The following is a 24,907-nucleotide window of genomic DNA, read 5'->3' on the forward strand; positions in this document are numbered from 1 at the left end:
AAAGACCTACCCAGGGCATCTTACATGGTGAATAGGCTCACTCAAAGTCCTGAAAATAGTAGGCTCTCATGGCAGCATAAATGGCAGCAGCAACCAAAGTTTCTGGCCTATGGCACTGTAGCCCAACACCGACGGTCACCTGGGTTCTAATCCGGGCTCCGCTGCTTGTCTGCTGTGTGACCTTGGGCAAATCACTTCACTTCGCTGTGCCTCAGTTCCCTCACCTGTCAAATGGGGATTAAGACTGGGAACCCCATGTGGGACAGGGGCTGTATCTAACCCAATTTGCTTGTAGGGATCCCACTGCTTAGTACAGTGCCTGACACATAGTAAGTGCTTAACACATACGGCCATTATTATTATGGCCATCAGTGGGTTTTGGATGAGATTGCATGATTGAGTTTTATGGCGTGTTCCATCTCTGTCCATCTATATGCTTGAACCCACTTCTCCAGTGAGAATATAACTGGCTGGGATTCATTTATTCATTCATTCAATCGTATTTTTGAGCGCTTACTTTGCTCAGAGCACTGTACTGAGCGCTTAATGAATGAGGGTGTGTGGCCCTACACAAATTGGTAGAGCTATAATCAATTCCTTTCCTCGGGTTTTTTCCTTAAGGTTATAGACCAAAATCTTCCCTAACACACTTCTTCAAAGTTGAACTACCCACCAATCCCCTCTCCCTTTTGTCTAGTCAATCAGAGGTGGGTGGGACTCAGCACTCAGCAGCTGCAATGGTTCCAGTGCTTCCTGCTTAATAATAATAATAATAATAATGGTACTTGTTAAATACTTACTATGTGCCAGGCACTGTTCTAAGCGCTGGGGTAGATACAAGATGTTCAGGTTGGACACACTCCTTGTCCTACATAGTGCTCACAGTCTTAATCCCCATTTTACAGGTGAGGGAACTGAGACATAGAGAAGCTAAGTGACTTGCCCAAGGTCACACAGCAGACAAGTGGTGGAGCCGGGATTAAAACCCATGACCTCTCGATTCCCGGGCCCATGCTCCGCTAAGTTGGGTGAGGTTTCGGGTTGTGACTTTGCTTACCCTCTAAACTCATCATAATCAATGGTATTTATTGAGCACCTAGAGTGTCCAGAGCCCTGCATTAGGTGCTTATCACTTCATCTACAACCTAATATTTTCTTTAAATTGATTTCTTTACTGACCAAGTGATTATTGTGTGTACATACCTCTACTAAATAAGCACTTGGCAGAGTCCAATAGAGGCACAATTCCTGCCTTCAAGGAGCTTAGAGTCTAATGGGGCAGAGACATAGACACACACCCACACCCACACATATACATACAAAATGGAAAAATGCTTAAGTGGAGAGTAACTACTTGCAAGTTTGCTTTTAGAGGAAAGGACAGCTTACACTGGACAAATGGAATAAGAATGTTGACTTGATTTGTTTTACTCCCACTGCATCTCCAAAGGGTAGGCTGCTAAAAGTTGGAATGGCCCCTTTATAAATTTTACCTCAGGGATGGCTTTATTTCAAGCTCAACAAATGTGTTCATCCATTCAGGATGTATCTGAGAGAGTCTTCACAACCATCTTCTGACCCTTCCCTAGACTGCCTTCCACTCCCATAAGAACTCAAATTTTGAAATGAAGGACCTCCCACCACAAAAACAAAAATAAAACGTAGCCATAATACCCATCAAACAAGGCACACTTCATTTCTCAGGTTCACTCCAAGGAAAAGTAAACAGCCCCTTTCTCCCTCAGCCAGTAGCCCTGCTAGCAGGGGTTTATTTATAGACTTTTGCCTACTGTACAAGCCAAGATCTATCTTATAGTATGAACACAGGTCTCACGTCTACTGCACCCGTAGAAATAATCAGCAGGAAAAATGTGGTCCATTTCGTTAAAATGCTGTGAACTGGAGAAAGAAAAATAATCAAAAACTGGAGAGCATCCACAGCTGTGCTATCACCACCAACCTTTACCAGAAACCAGTCTCCCAATCCCTCCCACCCGCAGCTGTCCAAGGCTCTGAACTCACTCCTTAAGATCGACTGACCTAAATTTACTTTCCCAAAGCACCACATCCCAGTGGGACTAGAGGCTCCTTGCCTTCTATCCTCCAGTTTCTGATGGAACACAGCAGGAAATCTCGAACTCTACTCTTCTGAAGAGTGGATGGACCACAGAATCGAATCAAAGGATGACACTACCTCATAAAAATCAATCAATTATTTATTGATTATCAATTATCAGATATTACTACTGTTACATAATTAGTGTAATACTATATTTGTCAATTATCAAGTATTTATTGAGCAGATACTGTGTGCAGAGAACGATACGAAACACTTGGGAGAGTACAGAGTTGATAGATATGTTCCCTGCCCACAACGATTTGCCAGTCAACCAATCAATGGTATTCATTTAGTGCTCACTGTGTGCAGAGCACCATGCAATGCAACAGAATTGGTAGACAAGAGCAGGGACTGTGCCTTTTTATTGTTACAATGTACTCTCCCAAGTGCTTAGTACAGTACTTTGCACACAGCAAGTGCTCAATAAATACGAATGAATGAATGGACAAGGAGCTTACACTCTTGGGGCTGGAGAGGGACACACCAATACATGCCATCCAGACCACGCGGAGGGAAATTTCAACTTTTCAAAAATTGACTTGCTTCTGGTCCAGAGGGTAAGAAAATCCTGGGCCAGGATGAAACTTCAAGTGTTTCATCCTTCCCCACAGATGTATCTTGAACCACATGAAAAGACCCTCGAATAAATAGCCCTTCACTCTCTCCTCTGCATGAACAATGGTCCAGTAAGGCTGACTGGACTCACAGCATCAACTGCTGCCTCCACTGACCCAGCGGACTAAATCTCATCGCTTCCCTCATGGCATGAAAGCCACAGATGAGCCAGCTCTTGGCCCTGCCAGCCATGTCCTGGCTAGGGCATAGAGTTCCACGGGTGAGGAGGTGGGCGGGATTGCCAAGAACTTTTAAGTGCAGGACCTATTTACGGCCAAAGTGACCGCAGCACAGTGCCGTAATGCTATAAGCCTGAAGGTGGCAGTCACTGTGGTCTTCCATCAATCATCTTTAAAATAATAATAATAATAACGATAATAATAATAATAATAATGATAATAATAATAATAATATTTGTTAAGGGCTTACTCTTTGCCAAGCACTGTTCTAAACACTGGTAGATACAAGGGTTGCCCCATGTGGTGTTCACGGTCTTAATCCCCATTTTACAGATGAAGTAACTGAGGCACAGAAGTGAAGTGACTTGCGCAAAGTCACACAGCTGACAAGTGGTGGAGCCGGGATTAGAATCCACGACCTCTGACTCCCAATCCCATGCTCTTTCCATTAAGCGCCAGAGAAATGCTTACTATGTGCAGAGCACTGTATTAAATGCTTGGGAGAGTACAATAAAACAATATAACAGACACATTCCCTGCACATGTCGCCCAGCTACTTTTCTGGATTTTGGCTCAGCCTTTCCACCTCGGAGAATGCCCTAGATGGTGCTTCAGTCAGTCCCACTGATGGCGTGGTCCTATCATATAGGACCAGGACTAGAACCCAGGACTCCTGGTTCTGAGCTATGCTTGATCCACTGGAACAATGGCAAGGCTCCCTTACCCAAGAGAGGCTGAGTTCAAAGTCCCAGGATACCTTGTTCCACCGCTGGACAATCAAATCGCATTTATTGAGCGCTTACTGTGTGCAGAGCACTGTACTAACCACTTGGAAGAGCACAATACAACATAATTGGTAGTCACGTTCCCTAGCCACAACGAGCATACGGTCTAGAAGAAACAAGTTGCCATTCACTCGCTGCCCACACCAAGAAATAATGTGGCCTACCATTAAGAACACAGGCCTGGGAGTCTGAGGACCTGGATTCTAATCCCAGTTCCGGAACTTCTCTGCAGTGTGACCTTGGGCAAGTCCTTTAACTTCTCTGTGCCCGTGTTCCCTCATCTGCAAAATAGGGATTCAGAGCCTGTTCTCCCTCTTACCTCTGACTGTGAGCTCCTTGTGGGGCCTGATTATCTTAATACAGAGCTTTAATACAGTGCTTGACACACTGTAAGCACTGAACAAATATAAGCGCTTAGTACAGTGCTCTGCACACAGTTAGCGCTCAATAAATATGATTAAATGAATTACTATTATTATGATCATGATCTCCTGGCCCAACCCTCTCAGACCTGAGAGCGGAGGGCGGGGGCATGGAAACACTATTGTTCTGCTCTCTCCCCCTCTAGACTATCCTAAGCACTTGGGAGACCCTCCTTGTGGGTCTGTTTATTGTTGTATTGCATTCTCCCGAGCGCTTAGTACAGTGCTCTGTTCACAATAAGCGCTCAATAAACAGTCTTCTAGACTGTGAGCCCGTTGTTTGCTAGGGACTGCCTCTATATGTTGCCAACTTGTACTTCCTAAGTACTTAGTACAGTGCTCTGCACACAGTAAGTGCTCAGTGAATACGATTGAATGAATAAATACGACTGACTGACTGAACAAGGGGACAATGCCACTAGCGATCCCAGCTGCACAGTGGGGAAACCGACCTCAGAAAAAAGCTTTGCCGAAGGCATCTGACATTGGGAGGAAGATCTGGACTGGGTTACTCATGCTTCAGGGCGGTCTCCCTGTTCCTCGACCTCATCTAAAACATTTTTCACCCCGCAGTTTAACTGTTGCACAATGGTTCTTGTCCCGAGGGGGAATGGAGTACTCTTCCAGACAGATGCAACAGACTGACACTGAAAGAACAGCAGCTAGAGGTAGGCAAAGAGAAATCTGGAAATTTTGCACATGCACCACTTTAACTGTATGTTCAGTGATTTGTCCCGTCAGAGTAAAACTCATCATGGACATGTGCCCTACTGAGAGCTCACCTCCTCCAGGAGGCCTTCCCAGACTGAGCCCCATCCTTCCTCTCCCCCTCCTCCCCCTCCCCATCCCCCTTGCCTTACCTCCTTCCCCTCCCCACAGCACCTGTATATATGTATATATGTTTGTACGTATTTATTACTCTATTTATTTGTTTATTTTATTTGTACATGTTTATTCTAATTATTTTATTTTGTTAATATGTTTTGTTTTGTTCTTTGTCTCCCCCTTCTAGACTGTGAGCCCACTGTTGGTTAGGGACCATCTCTATATGTTGCCAACTTGTACTTCCCAAGCGCTTAGTACAGTGCTCTGCACACAGTAAGCACTCAATAAATACAATTGAATGAATGAATGTGCCCTCTCAGCCTTCTTCCTCTGGAATTTCCTCAGGGGCATGGTACAACCAAGGAGTACTCCGTAAATACTACTACCACCGCCCCTTTTGGGGCAATTTTGGGGATGTTTCTGTCCATTCTCCTTCCTCCCTCTTCCCCCAGGGCCAGTCGCACATCTACACAGAATGTTCTGATTACCAACCAACATCTTTGTTCTGTGGTTGCAGATTTAGCAATTATAGGGAGAATGGCAACTGCTAGCTTTGGACTCCCACCGACAACAGAACCACTGGCTTGGACATACAAACTGGGAGGTAATAATAATAGTAATAATAGTGACTATTATTATTATTGTTATTATTATTATGGTACTTGTTGAGCACTTACTATGTACCAGGCACTGTACTAAGCGCTGGGGGTAGATCCACAAACAATGGCAATTAAAAGTCAGTGAGTGGGAGGGATGATGGAGTCAGTCCACCATGCCAAAATCTTAGAGTTAATGGGGAGGAGAAAAGGCAACTGAAACAGTGATCAGGGAGAGATAAAATGCTGGCACTTACTTTTGATGCCTGTTATTTTTAATTTGTTTACTTTACCTTGTTTACTCTTTTCTGGTATCTGATCCCCCCATTTTTATCAGTCTTTACTGATAAAGTGGTCTTTACTGAGTGCTTACTGTGTATGGAGCACTGTACTGAGTGCCTGGGAGAGTGCTCCTTGTGGGGAGGGGCTACCAACTCTGTTGTAGCATACCCTCCCAAGTGCTTAATACAGCACTCTGCACACAATAAGCACTCCATAAATACCACTGACTGAATATTAAAGTGCTGAGCGTCCCTCATGGTCCAGGAAAACCGCTCAAGTTTACATCTTTGAGTCTCTCCAGTGGTTAGGATAGTCCTTTGCTAATTTTTTTATGGTATTTGTTAAGCACTTACTAAGACATTGTACTAAGCACTGGGGTAAATACAAGCCTATACCAGTCCCTTTCCTACATGGGGATGGAGATCATGAGCCCTATTCGACAGATGAGGTAAATGAGGCACAGGAGTGAATTGACTTGCCCAAAGTCGCAGGGCAGACAAGTGACAGAGCCGGGATTAGAACCCAGGTCCTTCTGACTCCCAGCTCTGTATTCTACCCACTAGGCAAAACTGCATCGTAAGGGTTTCAGTCAATGCCAATATTCACTAACTTCCAGGAACAGTTCTAACAAATCAACCCAAGTCAAACAATGTTTGGAAAAAGAAGGAAGAGGGTCAACCACTGAAAGCAACAGATTTGTCTCACCGATCAGTTTCTACCAGCCTTGTGTCTTGTGTTCTGCAGTTTTCTGTGGAATCTTTAAATCCCGTCAGTGGCATTTCAGTGCTAGATATTGTACCAAATGTTCAATAGCAAGATACACTTTCCCTGCCCTCCAGGAGCATAAACTCCAGGGTGGGGAGACAGATACGAAAAATAATTTGCAGATAGTGATAGCTAGAGTTAGAACAAGCTAGGAAGCAATAGGAACATATCAGGACAAAACAGCTGAATAAATAGTTGGACAACAAATAAAAAGAGAGTTGCATGGAAATGAGTGAGTCTCCTTACGTGGTCCCAAAGGAACTCAACCTCCTCAACCAGCAAGCAAATTTCCTGAGTACCAAGAATGCAATCTGTTTCTGAACGTCAAAGTTCTGGCTCTCCCAATCCCCGGAGTTGAATGCGCCGTTGTGAACAGGTCATTCTTTCCAGAGGATATGGTACATTTAAAAGCCAGATGTGTGCCTATAGAGCTTACCTTAGACAAAAGGGCAGGCCCCATGTTCATCTGCCTATATGCTGCCTGAATGGCAGTTATAAAAACATGGTGCTTCTGGCAGCTAGAAATTAGGTGACTAAGTAATGAAAAACATGCCAAAGATCATCCAAAAAAAAAAAGTGAATAGACATGCCCAAGAAAGGATTGAAGGGCTGGAATGGAAAGAATGTGGCTGTGTGGAATATAATGAACCACTAACAGTCTTTGTATTTTCTTATGCTATAGGCAAAGATACCGGCTGAGATTATAAAGCCAAGAAAATTCAAACATATATACTAAAAGGAGAGTGTAACCTTTAAAATGTGTGCACTATATTGTGAGAATATTTCAAATGCAAATGTTTTCCTAAAGAACATTGGTTACATATTCTTATTTCAGTTTCTTGGCTGCTCCAAGATACTTCAGATTCTTGAATTATTCTAACAAGAAAAGATGGAGTGGTTTCTTTAGATTCCCTTTTGTTTTCCACTAGAAGAGCAGCAAACTCTATGCCTTTTGTTTGTGTCTCGCTTTTCTAAGCCCTGCTCTCCGCTTCTAATTCTGACCCCTCCCGGAGGGTATTTGCAAGCATCTATGATATATGCTCCGTACCTTCTCAGCTGAAAAGAAAACACACCTACAGCATTTCAAATTAACCACTGACCCTTGCTCTCCCACGATAAACAAACTCTTTTGAAAAATCTCAATTGCATTGTGTCTACATTGATTAAAGTCCCAGCCTAGTGAACTCATGTGGTGTTTAACTTCTCACATATACCAACAGCATTCTGCCCTTCTCCTCAATTACCCCCTTCCGGGAGAGGCCATCACTGTTCAATGAGCAGGCACAATGGGCTTCTACTTCATTATGCTAACCAACAGCGGGATAGGAATAAGTAGGAGAGGAATAAACAAGCTAATTTATCATCAGAACAGAGACGGCTTTCAGCTTCTTAAACCTCAGATACTTCAAGTGGTTCGGCTGGACTTACCAATAGTTATGATTCTGTAAGGGGTCCAGTCACAACGGGGTAGGACAGAGCCGGCTTTCAGCTTCTTAAACCTCGGAAAATTTGAGTGGTTCGGCTGGACTTATCAATAGAAATGATTCTGTAAGGGGTCCAGTCGCAACAGGGTCCACTGATCACACATTTTGCCAGTGAATGTCTGTCAAAGCACCAAATGCCACGGTATCCTCCCGCCACACAGCTTGAAGGATTTCGCTCTAAATTAATTGGCTCATTTACAAGGAAAGCAGAGCTCGGCTTTTTGATGGTAAATTTTCGGAAGGAACAAGATCTTACTAGCTCCCGGTGATTTTTTTCATCCTTCCGGCGGTGACCCGGCTTGTTTTGTGAAGACTGGCTACCGCGTTCACCAGCAAAGTCCCACTGTACTCGTGACCCACCCCACTCCAGGTTTCAGGAACGCAAGTAGCATGGGGGGTAGAGGGAATTTGAAAGCAGGCAGGAGACTGCTTCAGAAGGAGGAGATACTGTTCTTTAATCCTCGGGAACTCTGGGGTGAGATAATGCATTCTGTGCTTCTAAGATAAACAGCATGGTCTAGTGGATAAAGCACAGGCCTGGGATTCAGAAGGACCTGGGTTCGAATCCTGACTCCACCACCTGTCTGCACTGTGACCTTGGGCAAGTCTCTTCACTATTCTTTGCTTGTTACCTCATCTGTAAAATGGGGATTAGGACCGTGAGGCCCACGTGGGACAGAGACTGTGTCCAACCTGATTAGCTTGTATCTAACCCCAGCACTTAGACCAGGGCTTGACAGTAAGCGCTTAACAAATGCCCTCACTGTTAATGCAGAACAGAAAGCTGGGCCAACTACGATCTCTGCCACTCGCTCCAAACTGGGATGTTGAACTCAGGATTGGCATGGAGATGGGGGTCAAAGGTCGGCCTAGAAGGGGAGTCTACATCGAACTCAAGATCATCAACACGTGGGAAGAAGGGGAGATTGTGGGGAGGAGGAAAGAAAGAACCGTTAAAGAGTCACTGTGTGGTTTTCAAAGATTTGAGCCCCTCAAGGGACAGGGTCCATATCTAATTCCCACCTATATATTCATTCATTCATTCAATCATATTTATTAAGCTCTTACTGTGTGCAGAACATTGTACTGAGCACTTGGGAAAGTACAGTACAACAGTAAATAGTGACAATCCATGCCCACAACGAGCTCACAGTCTAGAGTGGGGGAGACAGACATCAATGCAAATAAATAAAATTACAGATATATACATAAGTGCTGTGTGACTATGGTGGGGGAAGCAAAGGGAGTAAATCAGAGCGACACAGAATATACTCTTTACCAGTGCTTAGTACAGTGCTCTGCACACACTAAACTCTTACTGCTACTCTACACGCTAAACTCTATTACTACTGTGGAAGTTCACTTGGGTGCAAGATATTATCTTTTATTAACAATAATAATAATAATAATGGTATTTGTCAAGTGCTTACTGTGGAGCAGGCACTTTATTAAGCGCTGGGGTGGATACCAGCAAATCGGGTTGAACACAGTCCCTGTCCCACATTGGGCTTCCAGTCGCAATCCCCATTTTACAGTTGAGGTAACTGAAGCCCAGAGAATACTAATAATAATAATGGTATTTGTTAAGTGCTTACTATGTGCAAAGCATTGTTCTAAGCACTGGGGGGATACCAGGTAATCAGGTTGTCCCACGTGGGGCTCAATCTCAATCCCCATTTTACAGATGAGGTAACTGAGGCCCAGAGAAGTGAAGTGACTTGCCCAAGGTCACACAGCAGACAAGTGGCAGAGCCAGGAATTAGAGAATTAGAAGCCTGTCAAAGCCATCTAACTCTTTCCCTCTCCTACAAGCAAGCTCTCATTTACTGAAAACTTACTGTGTGCAGAGCACTGTACTAAGCGCTTGAGGGAGTCCAATATAACAGAGTTGGTAGACACACTCCCTGCCCACAACGAGCTTACAGTCTACAGGGATCGGGGCTTGGGTTTGACAGGCCCATGTACCCTCTAAGAAGGAAGGAAGACTCCAGTGAACACAGGGAAGAGGTGAGGAGGAGTAGACTGTAAGCTCACTGTGGCCAGGGAATGTGTCTGTTATATTGTGTTTACTCTCCCAAGCACTTAGTACAATGCTCTGCACACAGTAAGTGCTCAATAAATACGGTTGATTGATTGACTGGATATGGCACTGTTGCCCATTCGCAAAGTGCTCCATGCCAGCTTCAGGACCTGCCCCCAATTTCGATGAAAACCTCCCAGGAAGAGGCTCCAGAGAGGGGCCTGGAGGCCACTCCCTCCCCTAGCCCCCTATCAATCAATCAATCAATCAATCAATCGTATTTATTGAGCGCTTACTGTGTGCAGAGCACTGTACTAAGCGCTTGGGAAGTACAAGCTGGCAACATATAGAGACAGTGGCTGGCCAGTCCTGCCCCAAACAGAATTCCCAGTCCCTCACTGGAAACACTCTTGACACTTTTTTTTCCTGATTCTCACACTTCCTCCTCGTGCCCGTGTTCTCCAATGCTGCCTGGTTCCACAGCCAAGAGTCAATCTAGGTAGGCCGGGGAGGTTTCTGCCTGCCCCTGAGGCACATATTTCACCCACATGTTTTAATAGATCTTAGGAACTTAGATGAATGGGTGGATACACTCCCACCCACTAGACATATATGCCGCACACCCATAGAAAGCACGGATCATCTGCCTCCTCCTCGGTCACACTTTGCTGGTTGGCTGGAAGGCACCAGAGATGTCCGGACTCCCCTGGGAACCCAGAAGAGCGGGTTCCCTTTTCCTCAAGGGAACCATTACTACCCTCAGCTGTTTCTGTTTCTATTAAATGGTATTTGTTAAATGCCGGGCCGGGCATTGTACTAAACGCTGGAGTGGAGACAAGATAATCAGGTTGGACACAATCCATGTCCTACATGGAGCTCAGTCTTAATCCCCATTTTACAGATGAAAGAAGTGACTTGCCTAAGATCACGGTGGCAGATCCGGGATTAGAATCCAGGTCATTTTGACTCCCAGGCCCATTGTCTATCCAGTAGGCCACGCTGCTTCTTCTTTTCCATCTCAGTTACAAATGTACCAGAGAGATGGCTTAGCTCAAAAGATCTCGCCCTGAACCAGACCCAGGAGTGGTCAAATCCAGTAGAAGCATTCCCTCTCCCCACCTCCAGACCACACTCTAGGCTACAAAACTCCTCGGAGGGCCACGACGTTATTATTCGAACAACGGGGCATGCCTACACAGAATTGGCCACTTCCAATTTGTTTCATCATCTCTTGACTTCGCTCCTTCTCTGTTTTCTTACTCTAGACCACCAAAAGTTGTTAGGCAGCGGGTGGGATGGAGACATTCAGGCACTGAGGATGATAAAGAAAACTGATAATCTACAAAGGGACCCAAGGTTACCCCGGGACCCAAATTTATGTTCTCTGGCTTGGTCAACAACAACTTTCCTCAACAACAACTCTCTCCTCGACCCCCTCCAGTCTGGCTTCCGTCCCCTTCATTCCACGGAAACTGCGCTCTCAAAGGTCACCAATGACCTCCTGCTTGCCAAATCCAACGGCTCATACTCTGTCCTAATCCTCCTCGACCTCTCAGCTGCCTTCGACACTGTGGACCACCCCCTTCTCCTCAACACGTTATCTGACCTTGGCTTCACAGACTCCGTCCTCTCCTGGTTCTCCTCTTATCTCTCCGGTCGTTCTTTCTCAGTCTCTTTTGCAGGCTCCTCCTCCCCCTCCCATCCTCTTACTGTGGGGGTTCCCCAAGGTTCAGTGCTTGGTCCCCTTCTGTTCTCAATATACTCACTCCCTTGGTGACCTCATTCGCTCCCACGGCTTCAACTATCATCTCTACGCTGATGACACCCAGATCTACATCTCTGCCCCTGCTCTCTCCCCCTCCCTCCAGGCTCGCATCTCCTCCTGCCTTCAGGACATCTCCATCTGGATGTCCGCCTGCCACCTAAAGCTCAACATGTCGAAGACTGAGCTCCTTGTCTTCCCTCCCAAACCTTGTCCTCTCCCTGACTTTCCCATCTCTGTTGACGGCACTACCATCCTTCCCGTCTCACAAGCCCGCAACCTTGGTGTCATCCTCGACTCCGCTCTCTCATTCACCCCTCACATCCAAGCCGTCACCAAAACCTGCCGGTCTCAGCTCCGCAACATTGCCAAGATCCGCCCTTTCCTCTCCATCCAAACCGCTACCCTGCTAATTCAAGCTCTCATCCTATCCCGTCTGGACTACTGCACTAGCCTTCTCTCTGATCTCCCATCCTCGTGTCTCTCTCCACTTCAATCCATACTTCATGCTGCTGCCCGGATTATCTTTGTCCAGAAACGCTCTGGACATATTACTCCCCTCCTCAAAAACCTCCAATAGCTACCGATCAATCTGCGCATCAAGCAGAAACTCCTCACCCTGGGCTTCAAGGCTCTCCATCACCTCGCCCCCTCCTACCTCACCTCCCTTCTCTCCTTCTACTGCCCAGCCCGCACCCTCCGCTCCTCCACCACTAATCTCCTCACTGTACCTCGCTCTCGCCTGTCCCGCCATCGACCCCCGGCCCACTTCATCCCCCGGGCCTGGAATGCCCTCCCTCTGCCCCTCCGCCAAGCTAGCTCTCTTCCTCCCTTCAAGGCCCTGCTGAGAGCTCACCTCCTCCAGGAGGCCTTCCCAGACTGAGCCCCTTCTTTCCTCTCCCCCTCGTCCCCCTCTCCATCCCCCCGTCTTACCTCCTTCCCTTCCCCACAGCACCTGTATATATGTATATATGGTTGTACATATTTATTACTCTATTTATTTATTTATTTATTTATTTTACTTGTACATTTCTATCCTACTTATTTTATTTTGTTGGTATGTTTGGTTCTGTTCTCTGTCTCCCCCTTTTAGACTGTGAGCCCACTGTTGGGTAGGGACTGTCTCTATGTGATGCCAATTTGTACTTCCCAAGCGCTTAGTACAGTGCTCTGCACATAGTAAGCGCTCAATAAATACGATTGATTGATTGATTGATTGATTGGTCTTCAGTCTCGGGGACCAGGTACTGGTATCCTGCCCTCTGAATCCATTCATTCATTCATTCATTCATTCATTCATTCATTCATTCATTCATTCAATAGTATTTATTGAGCATTTACTGTGTGCAGAGCACTGTACTAGGCGCTTGGAAAGTACAGTTCGGCAACAGAGACAATCTCTACCCATTCTCTTTCTCCATGTTCTTTTTTTTTAATGGTATTTGTTAAATGCTATGTGCCAGGCACTGTACTAAGCACCAGAGTAGGTACAAACTAATCAGGTTGGAGCCACTCCATGTCCCACAGTCTTAATCCTCATTTTACAGATGAGGTAACTGAGGCACAGAAGTTGGGCAACTACCCAAGGTCACATGGTAGACATCTGGCAAAGCCAGCATTAGAATCCACATCCTCTATCTCCAAGTCCCATGCTCTTTCCACCAGGCCTGGCTGCTTCTGCTTTCCCAACCTTTCCCTGCGTTTATTCTCTTTTAACTGTCCTTTGAACCAAGAACAGCTCTAATTGGCCCAGTAAATAGCGTCTCGTCTCGCTTTACACACAATTTCTTTACACTAGTCACACTCGCACTTTGTAGGGGGTGACAGGGGGACTCGGAACCCAATCTCTTTTTACGATGTGAAAACTGGATTCATATTACACTCTTTCAACGTCTGCTAATTTAGGGACACCTGCTTTGGCCCTGGCCAGGCCACGGCAAGGTGAGTCAAGGTTGAGGGGTACACGTCCCTCCTGGTTTTGTGCTGTCTCAAGTTGGGGTGAGGGATTATGACTCCAGCAAGCACAGTGGCCATGGTGTTTACAGAGAGCCCAGTGCATTTACCCATTTACCCAGAGCCCAGGGCTTTGGAGTTAGAGTTCATAGGTTCAAATCCCAGCTCCACCACTTGTCTGCTGAGTGACTTTGGGCAAGTCACTTAACTTCTCTGTGCCTCAGCTACCTCATCTGTAAAATGGGGATTAAGACTGTGAGCCCTACGTGGGACAACCTGATAACCTTGTAACCTCCCCAGCGCTTAGAAAAGTGCTTTGCACATAGTAAGCGTTTAATAAATGCCATTATTATTATTATTATTATTATTATTATTATTATTATTATTATTATTATTATTATTTACCAGGACTACAAGCCCCGACAGCCCAGAGATTTTAGTCTCTGTCCCCACTGTTGAATTGTAAACTTTTTAAAGGACAATTGTATTTATTGGACGTTTACTATGTGCAGAGCACTGTACTAAGTGCTTGGGAGAGTACAATAAAACAATAGACACATTCCCTGCCAACAATGAGCTTCATGAATACTTTATTGTACTCTCCTAGGTGCTTAGTACTGTACACTGCGCCTGGTGGGTGCTCAATAAATACTACTGATTGAGAAGAAGTCACTGGCCCAACTCCAAACTACACAGACATGGGTTCCTTTCTCAAGACTGTGAGCCCGTTGTTGGCTCTGTACATCTGTACATCTGTATATGTTGCTGATTTGCACTTCTCTAGCGCTTAGTACAGTGCTCTGCACAAAGAAAGTGCTCAATAAATACAATGGAATGAGTGAATGAAGCTCAGGCAGGACCTTAACCTGCAGATCTTGGCTCTCAAAAGGGTCCTCAATGGGCACAGCAGGAAAAGACCTGAGAAAAGCTTTTTTTAATTTTTTTTACTTTAAAAAAAAGGTATGTGTTAAGTGCTTACTATGTGTCAGTCACTGTACTAAGGGCTGGGGTAGATACAAGGCAATCAGGTTGGACACCGTCCATGTCCCACACAGGACTCACAGTCTTAATCCCCATTTTGCAGATGAAGTAACTGGGGCACAGAGACAGTAAGTGACTCACCCAAGGTCACACAACAGAAAAGTGGCAGATCCAAGATTAGAACTCTTTACCTTTCATCTAGATGACTGCATGCCACACACTCATAGGATCTTGCATGTCATTTGAACATGATCCCTGTCTGAGACAACATAAAACTGGGTCTACTGCCATTTCTCTGTAAAGACATCCCCCACACACAAGAAGTGACACCCGTACCCGGGTTCATTCATCCCTTTCAGGTATCCATTTTTGCTACCTGGTGTAATGTTGAATACTGAACAGCTGCCAAAGGTGGGTGTCAACTTTTTTCACCTACCAATTGCCAAGCAACCACATCTTTGAAAATGGAAGATTTCAAAACCAGCAGAGACCCAACGTTAGTCATGGAGACACAGATGCTCTAAGCTTCTCTCCAGGACAGAACTTCGGGGGAGCCGCTCTTTTGAAGAGGTGGCTTCTCTTTTTACAAGTCACATCCTGATTCATAACGAGGTAATTTTCAAAGCCTCCACACATGGAATCTATCAATAAAAATCCCGTCTTCCATTTGAGAAAGATGATTTCACTTCGCCGAGACACGTATGTGTTAAAACTGAGAGCCTGCTTCACACAAGCCAGAACTAGCAACCAGAACAAGGAAACACTGGAATGTGTGTACGTGTCTTTTCCTCTCTGAGAGGCATTCCTGATCTGAGGCAGGAGTTATCATTTAAATGAGCGCCGTTAAGTGTTCAAAGAATCAGAACGAAAAAGGAGCTCATTCTCCAACAGGACAACCTTTCAGTCAATCAGAGTGAAGCGCAGAACAAGGCATCACCTAAACTCCCCCTACAGACACCTTATAGGGACTTGGCAATTAAGCTTCGTGACTAGTAAGTGCTCTGACAGCATCCATTATTGTTAATTCTCTGAAGAAATACCTTACAGCTCTCTGGGAGCAGTTTCAGCCTAGAAGGCTAAGCACTCACTTGCTTTGATCCACTCTCCTTCCTCCTCTGGGTAATTATTTTAGTACCTGTCTCCCTCACTTGACTGTAAGCTTCTTAGGGGCTGGAGATTGTGTGTACTAACTTTGTACTTTCAATCATTCATTCAATCGTATTTACTGAGCGCTTACTATGTGCAGAGCACTGAACTACATGCTTGGAAAGTAAAATTCAGCAACAAGTACTTAGTACAGTGCCCTGTACCACTGAGCTATTAAAATGTTTGTCTCAGGTAGCAAGGACAAAGCAGAGAACTCAGTGGATGTGTGTGTACCCAGAGAGAACCTGACAGCAGACTGAAAGAAAGTTTTTAAGTCCCTCCTGCTTCTTAACGATGTGACCTGAGTCATTTTCCAGTCAACGACCTAGGCAGTTCGTAAAACTGTGCACTACACAAGTAGCTAGTAGATGTCACAGTTCGGCACGGCCAGAACCCACATGGAGGCAGACAGCTCTACCTGTTGGGGCTGGAAGTCCGCATGTCTGAAAAATGCCACCTTGGGATGCTAGGAGACCCCAACCCCATTGGGTCCCCTATCTGATCTCCCTGTATCAGTCCATATGCAGGCATCTGAGTGGCTTTCACACCCACCCAGCAGGGTCCCCCTCCCAACCTGAGCAATGAGGGTGAGTCCTAATCCATCTGTTCACACCCTGAATGGTGGAAAAGTAGACCCAAAAGATCAACCCATGCAGCTCTCTGCTCCGACCCTCCTGCCTGAGGAGCCTTGTTCATTCGCCGTCATTCATTTGTTCAATCATATTTATTGAGCGCTTACTGTGTGTAGAGCACTGTAGTAAGTGCTTGGAAAGTACAATTCACAATAAAGAGAGATAATGGGCAGGGATCACATCTGCTAACTCTATTATTTTGCACTTTCCCAAGCTCTTAGTACACCACTGTGCACACAGTAAGCGCTCAGTGAATTCCATTGCTTGAGGGCAGGGACCATGTCTCCTGGCGCCTACAGCCCGGGCCTGGGAGTCAGAAGGTCACGGGTTCTATTCCCGGCTCTGCCACTTGTCCGCTGTGTGACCTCGGGCAAGTCACTTTAGTTCTCTGGGTCTCAGTTACCTCATCTGTAAAATGGGGATTGAGACTGGGACATGGGACAGGGACTGATTTGCTGACAGCAACCCAATTTGCTTAGTATTCATTCAATCGTATTTATTGAGCACTTACTGTGTGCAGAGCACTGTACTAAGCGCTTGCGAAGTACAAGTTGGCAAAATATAGAGATGGTCCCTACCCAACAACGGGCTCACAGTCTAGAAGGGAGAGTACAGTGCCTAGCACATAGTAAGCGCTTAACATATACCATACTTAATAATTATTACTACTACAGCTATTGTACTCTCCCAAAGGTTTAGTATAGTCCTGTGCACACAGTAAAGTGCTCAATAAGTGCTATTAACAAATAGAGTGGAAAATTCCAGTACATTCCCCACCAGTCAGGGGTTCCTGCAGTGGACTTGTGGTTTATTCTTCCCTTGAACATCTTGCCAGTCTGGCTCTATCAGCGTTAAACAGAGTTGTGCAGTTTGGCTTTCACATACAGACTCGGGGTCAGAACAGAGTTTTCTTAGGGAAAATTTCTCCAAAATAGTCACCCCGAGCTGATACATCGAATAAGTTCCTTCATTTATTTGAATTACAAAATAAAATTTTCATTGTAATCAGTCGTTCTCTCTGCATTGCTTAGTATAGTGCCCTGCACACAGTATTTGCTCAATAAACAATATTGATTTATATAGGAGTGTTTCCACTTGTTGGTGCTCACAATTAAAAGCAATAATAGTAACTACATTGAGTGTCCACTTTTTTATGGTATGTGTAGTTAATTGGACACAGTACATGTACCCTATGAGCTCATAGTCTAAGTAGATGCACAGGAGTAGGTGTTTGGAAAGTACAGAACAACAAAGTGACACTTTCTCTGCTCACAAGGAGCTTATACTCTAATAGGTGAGGCAGACAAAAAAATGTTTACAACTGGAATATTGAGGTCCTACAGTGTGCAGAGCACTATAGTAAGTGCTTGGGAGAGTGCAATAGCATTTAGTAGACATGATCCCTGCCCTCAAGGAGTTTACAGTCTCACTGAAATTTGGATTTTGCCGGTGCCACACGGAGAACAGCAGTGAGGTATGGAAAACCTGACTGGTTGGAGGCTCCGAACAGCTCCCAAAACACTGAAATGGGCTAGGCATATGAGGTCTGGATTGGGGAACTTAAAGACAGAGCAAACAAAAAAATTTGTAATTTTTTAAGTTGCAAAACTTCCTGAAGCATGAGGAAGAGAATGTACCACACCCTCCTCAGAGTGATGAAGCTAGGAATTTGTTTTTTACTCACGGCATACTTAAAAAAAAAAACACTGAACAGCACAAATATGCTCCAATTATGTCATTCTGTCAAGAGATTAGCTAGGTGTTTCCTTTCTCAAATTGAAAGAGGAATTAAGTACACAAAGGAAAAGACATTAAGATTATTATTTCAGGATTCTTTTTTTAATTAAATCAAGAAATACAAAAAGGTAATCATCCTGTGAGAACCTTAAAGTAGAGACGGGAAGGGGAATTTAAAACCTCTTTCCTCACCACATTCTACAGTTCCAGGGTAACTGGGCGGTGTCTGTCTGGGAGTGAAATCAGGAAATCTGAATGTGCAACTCAAGCCTAGAGGTCCAAATCCCTGGCAGTCAATATTTATTAAGCAGCTATAGGTTTTGGCTGTAGGTTTTGGAAGGATGCTACAGAAGCCCAGAGTATCTACAGCCTGCTAGATTGTAAACTACTCATGGGCAAGGTTTGTGTCTTCTATTGAACTCTCCCACAGGCTTAGTATGGTGTTCTGCCACAAGTATGGGCTCAGTACACAATTCTGGTTGATTGAGGAGGTGGAGTAAGATAGCCACTGAAGCACTCAGTCCTGGACACCCCTTTGTTCACAGCCTCCTGCCAAATGCTCACAAAGTACCAGGCTGGGGAAAAAATCACAGCCTCCAAAATGAAACTGGAACAATTTCCACCCTTGGGTTCCAGGAACCTAATGGGCAGGGAAAAGGTCTTTTGCTTCTTTTTGTACTTTCCCAAGCACTTAGTGCAGTGCATCCAATTTAGGAGACACTCGGTAAACATCATTAGCTCATGAAAGGGTAGACGTAAGGGGGAACTATAGCCAAGTGCCACACTCCCAGGGAGGCCTCTGATTTCTCAACCCTTCTGCCACATCCTGGATGAGAGGGGTGCTCATTGGGCTTGTTTACAGCTGGTCTGTTCCCCTTCTGGCATCGATATCGATCAATGGTGTTTATTGAGCACTTACTGTGTAAGGAGCACTGTACTAAGCAGTTGGTAAACCAGACGCCTTTAAAGCACCTAATCTCCCTCCGCCTCTGCTCTTGTCACCAAGATGGGCAGGCTTGGAAGTGACATCCATGTTCGGAGGGAGCTGAATGAGCTCTCCTGGTGATTCTAGACCATAAGGGAATGTATCTACCAACTCTGGATTACTGTACTCTTCCAAACGCCTGGTACAGTATTCTGCACACAGTAAGTGCTCAATAAATACCATCAACTGATTCACCGATGGCTCTGCAAATTGCCGTAAAAGATCGCGAATGATGTCAGTACATGATGTTGTGTGTTCCAACGTGCATCTGTTACTTCTGGGTCAAAGCAGAACGGTCAGTAGCAGCCACTCCGTGTCCAGGCAGGGGCATGGTTACAGACGAGTGGCAGACAAATGCCTTGAATTCCAGCCTGTCCCGGGCCAAATTGGCCCCTTCCTGTTTGCAAGACAGTTTTATTTGCCTTGCAAGATTTACTTAGTTGTTAGATAAAATACTTGATGAATGGTCCATGTTATTCTCAAACTAAAGAGTACACTTTCCATAGTCCAGCCAGGTGTCCTTTCAGGTGGAAACTGCTCTGAAAATTAATGGAGGGGGGGAGGGAAGAAACCTAAAATGCTAGTTCACTGGGGCTGTGTCTCCTTTCCCCCAACCTGTCCCCTTTTCCCTTTCCCCCCCCAGTAGCGACGTTCGTCTGGGAACAGTCAGTTTCTGGCACATTTACCCATTAAATCCTGGTTGCAGCTCTTTAAGGAGAATGGAGAAGACCTAAACTAAATATACACGACCATTTCCTGCCTTGTTTTTTCATCAGCTCCCAGAGCCTTTGCCAAGATTGCAGGCTCAAGGAAATCTTACAATGAATAAAAAAGGTCCATCAGCATTCATATCTAAAGTGCAAAACGCACCTATTCACTCTAACTGTATGTCTGCCAGAGCCTCTAGTAATTAAAAAAATACATACACACATATTCTGTTATGAACAGAGTTTTGATCTTTCATTTTCAGTATCTTCCCCTATTCTACAGGGCTTCCCAATTCCTTTCCATCTGGATCCTTCTCCTTTTTAGGAATTACTTAGGCCTCCAAAACAAAACCCAAATTACTGCCTGAAAAACAGGGAGCCATACAATAATCCCTCAAGTAGCAGCATCCAAACACCATAAATAATGAACTGCATTGTTGATAACTGTTCAGTCACTTAACAAATGATTCACACAATTATCCAGGCTGGTTGAGACTTGGGAGAAGTTGCCACGCCTGGCGTGTGCAGACATTTTTCAGAAGACAGACTCCCTGGTCCAGGCTGCAGAAGGCAAGCCGCTGCAATTTTTCTCCCACAACTGGACAAACTCCCTTATCTTAATCTAGCTAGCAAAATCTTTCTCATTAACCAGCTAACAATACCGCATGTTAGAAGTCCTACAAAAAGGGTTATTTAATGTTTTGTTTTGGCCCACAACTGAAAGTCATCCTATCCACCTAAATATTTATTCATTCCATCGTATTTATTGAGCGCTTACTGTGTGTGGAGCACTGTACTCAGTGTCTGGGAGAGTACAATACACCAATAAGCAGACACATTCCCTCCCCACAACGAGTTCGCAGTCTAGAGGGGGAGGCAGACATCAAGCCCGTTTCTAGACTGTGAGCCCGTTGTTGGGTAGGGACCATCTCAATATGTTGCCGACTTGTACTTCCCAAGCGCTTAGTACAGTGCTCTACACACAGTAGGAGCTCAATAAATATGATGGAATGAATGAATGAATATAAATAAATAACACATATGTACATAAATATCTGTTACTGACTCCCGTTACTGATCCCACTCCAAGATGGGAGAGTTTTCCCATTTAGGACTGAGATGATTCTCACAGTCACTGGTGAAGGGAACTTGCTCCCATCCCCCTGCCCGTCTCTAACATCCCTGGCCTGCTTTTCACCCCAGCTTTCACAATGAGAAGTTGGCATCTACAGGACCAGCCCGGCTGGGGGAAGGAGTGAGTGGGAGCAGAGGACTAGGGGAGGCCCAAACCACTCTGCCAATCGGGTGGATTTCCTGCAATCAGGGCAGGCTCAGCAGCAGACAAGAGTGAGGTACACGGTTCCAGAAACATTAGCTTTGTCTCCCTGAGGTCATCCCTGCTAGCATCAGCTTGGTGGTTTGCCCATGCTTATTTGCATCAAAGGGGAATTTTCCACTAGAAAATGTCTCTCCAAAAAGATATGCCTGGCCCTCTTCAGACACAGCCTCTCATTCCTTAGGAATGCCAATAAGGCAGTGGAATTAATTCATCACAAAGTCCTGACTTTTTCTTTTGAGATGATGATACCTGAAGGAAGAAAATGAGAATGTGAACTGTGTTTTCAGTCTCTTCAACCCCCACTGACTGCTGTTAGGGGGACTATCAACATAGTCACCAATACCACCTGTTGTCATGCATTCCCAATAATTCAGTGTCACTTATCTTCAGGGTCTGTCTCTACTCTCCCACGATGCCTGCGTGGTTTCCCCTTTAGCATAAACAAGCGGGGCTAGAAACTTTAAACTCCATGCCTCTTCGGAACAAAAATAAATTGCATATGCATGGAGAAAACTACTGTAGTTTAGTTACCACCTTCATTTCAGTAATATAAGCTCGGCTTTATATGGGATACAAATTGAAGCTGGCAAGCAAACTTCCTACTCTCCCCCCACATGCCCTAGGTTAACTGTGACATATCTTCCCTTTCAACTTTTACACTGGAAATTCCCCACTTAGGTCATAAAGCATTGGGAGACAATATGTAACATCTTCAAGGTGCTTCATAAATCTTAATTAATCCTTAAAACACGCCTGTAAGCAAGATAGAGAACTGGTGTTTTTGCCTGGGAGAATATGGATAAATAGCTTATTGTAAAAACCATATTAAAGCTACCCTGATTAGTCAGTCAAAGGAAAGCTTGAAACCCAAAGTTTTCCCCACAGGTTCCAACCCAGCCTGGAGACTTCCCTCGGAAAACCCCACAAAGCGTAAAACTTAACCCCTTGATCTCAAGGGAAATGGTTCACTGAAAAACCAAGGGGGCAACCAAGCAGATACCAACAAAAATGCTTCATCTTTAATCTAAAAAGGCATGTACTTTCTTCCTCATCGGTGCTCTTTCCTAATTTGGTAAAGCCAGGTAAATCAATATTGCTCACTATTCTGAATGAAGTAATTCTGACCAACTGTCATACCAACTGTCTGATCTCTTTATTAGAGAACAAACTGAACCTGGTTAATTCAAAGTTTGTTTGGCCCTTGTTCTTCCCATTTCAAATAAATATTGAAATAAATGCCAGATATTCCACATATGGCTTCTTAAACAGGGATCTTTCTGCAAGTAAACAGAATACAGGCTTAAAAAAAACCCACAACAGGAATTATCTTTTACTTTCTTTCAGGAGATTCATTCATTCAATCGTATTTATTGAGCACTTACTGTGTGCAGAGCACTGTACAAAGTGCTTGGAAAGTGTAAGGTGGCAACATATAGAAACAGTCCCTACCCAACAACGGGCTCACAGTCTAATAGAATACATGCTTAATGGGGAACTCTTACAAATTTCAAACATAGAATGCCACTTTATCAGCAAATTGTTCACAGTGCAAGGAGGAAAATTTTGCACTGCTATGATGGAGTAATACCAAACACTGTGGCATATTTAAGTTCTAATGAAGAGTAGTTTGCTCTGAAAGGGATTCTTTTGTTAGAGATAAGGCAAAGGACAAAATACCAACATGTCTATTAAAATAAATTGATTGTGTTCGCTTTCTCCAAAATCTAAATTTCAAAGATGGTCCAGTCGAAGTATAATATTTCTCCTGCTCAGCTTTCTGTACCACATTCAAACCTGAGTATTGCATCATCAAATTTTAGTGTTTATCACTAAATTTCCAACAGGCATCAAATGAACTTTCAAATATGCATCCCTGACAAGTTTATTCATTTAATCATATTTCTTCAGTGCTTTCTGTATGCAAAGCACTATACTAAGTGCTTGGGAGAGTCAATATAACAAGAAACAGACACTGTATTAAGGTTCTCCTTGCCAAAATGGCAAAGTAACAGACACAATATTCTCAGCATTGCCCCAAGGATCAAAATATAATGACCAAATTCTACTGCAAAAGTTCCAGCCGGTTTATTAAAAGTGCACTAGAGAGTTATGAATGAATCTTCGATGCCTGCAGACTGAAGCCATGTGTCCCAGATGACAGAAAAAAAAATCATACCACTTTTGGGATTTCCAAATTGGGGATAAATGGATTGTTGAGTTCAAAGCTTAGTGGCTTTAAAAAAATAAATCCCACCTCTTGGTTAAAAACCTCCTTTGGATGAAATATTCCTTGGGATGAAACTTTAGGTCATCTTGGAAAGTGAGTATGATTTTGCTTCTAGAATATGGGAAGAAAAAACCCAGGGGCGTTTAAGCAATCTTCCCTTCAGTGTTCTGCTCCAATCTTTGGTCACATCCCAATCAGTCTTCAAGGAAGGGGGCTGGGGGGTGGGGAAGAGCACGAAACTCTACAGTGCCTCATCCCCTTCTGCTGTCCGATGGGTTTTCTAGAGAATAACCTTAGAAAACTGCCCCAGTTTATAATGGGTTCCTCCTCCCATCAGCGTTCAAACACACACAGAGACACACACACAACCGAACCACCCTACGTATAATCCGTTCACCGCTTGTGCAAAAACCTCAAAGAGCGATGAAGGTCAGACAGGGATAATAGACCAATTTCATTCTGAAAGCACAAGGTGTAAGAAATTTTAATTACGGTCTGCCACTGAAATCATACGAGATCGGATGGCATCTAACTGCAACTGCTCATCAAGGGAGACAAGAGGTGTAATTGTAACCGCTGCACAATCATTGTCAGGAGCATCAGCGAGGCTGTTGCCAGTTCTCAGCGAGAGTATTAAGAGCCTCGAATAATCCAATACAGGAGAAAACATGGAGAATCCATGCTACCAATAAGTGTCTGCAACAAAAACTTGAACCTTGGTGGAGGGGGTAGAGAACCCAGGAAAAAGGGAGGTTGCGGAGAGAATGAAGGGGTGCAGAGGGGACAGACACCAAGAAATCTGCCCCAAATTAAGGGCTAAACTGAATGGAGTTCAGCTTTCCTATATTTAAGGGAAAAACAGTCTTTTGAAATCCACCCCCACCCTTGCTCTGCCAGTCAAGTTTTTATCCTTCCCCCCTCCTTTTTTTTAAAAAAAACAATTTGCTTGGATGTTGCGACGGTTACAGGATGAGACGGACTCCTTTCATCTGCTTGCACCAAACCCAGCTCCAAACAAAAAACACGCACGTAAACCTATTTCCCAGGCACGAGACTGGCTTCCCCCCTACTTTTCCAAACTCCTGAGGCGCCCCCATCCCCACCCCATTCCTCCAAACAGCCCAAGTGTGATTTTTCCCTCCCTCTTCCTTCCCTGAAGACTGATCAATCCAGATGTGATGAAAGATTGGGGCAGAATACTCAAGGGGAAGATTGCTTGAACGCCCCTGGGGTTTTTTCTTCCCATATTCCAGAAACAAAAATCACAGTCACTTTCCAAGATGACTTAAAGTTTCATCCTAAGGAATATTTCACCCAAAGCGGTTTTTTAAACCAAGAGATGGGAT

This window comes from Tachyglossus aculeatus, unplaced genomic scaffold (genome assembly GCF_015852505.1).
Source record: "Tachyglossus aculeatus isolate mTacAcu1 unplaced genomic scaffold, mTacAcu1.pri scaffold_144_arrow_ctg1, whole genome shotgun sequence".
Taxonomy (NCBI): domain Eukaryota; kingdom Metazoa; phylum Chordata; class Mammalia; order Monotremata; family Tachyglossidae; genus Tachyglossus; species Tachyglossus aculeatus.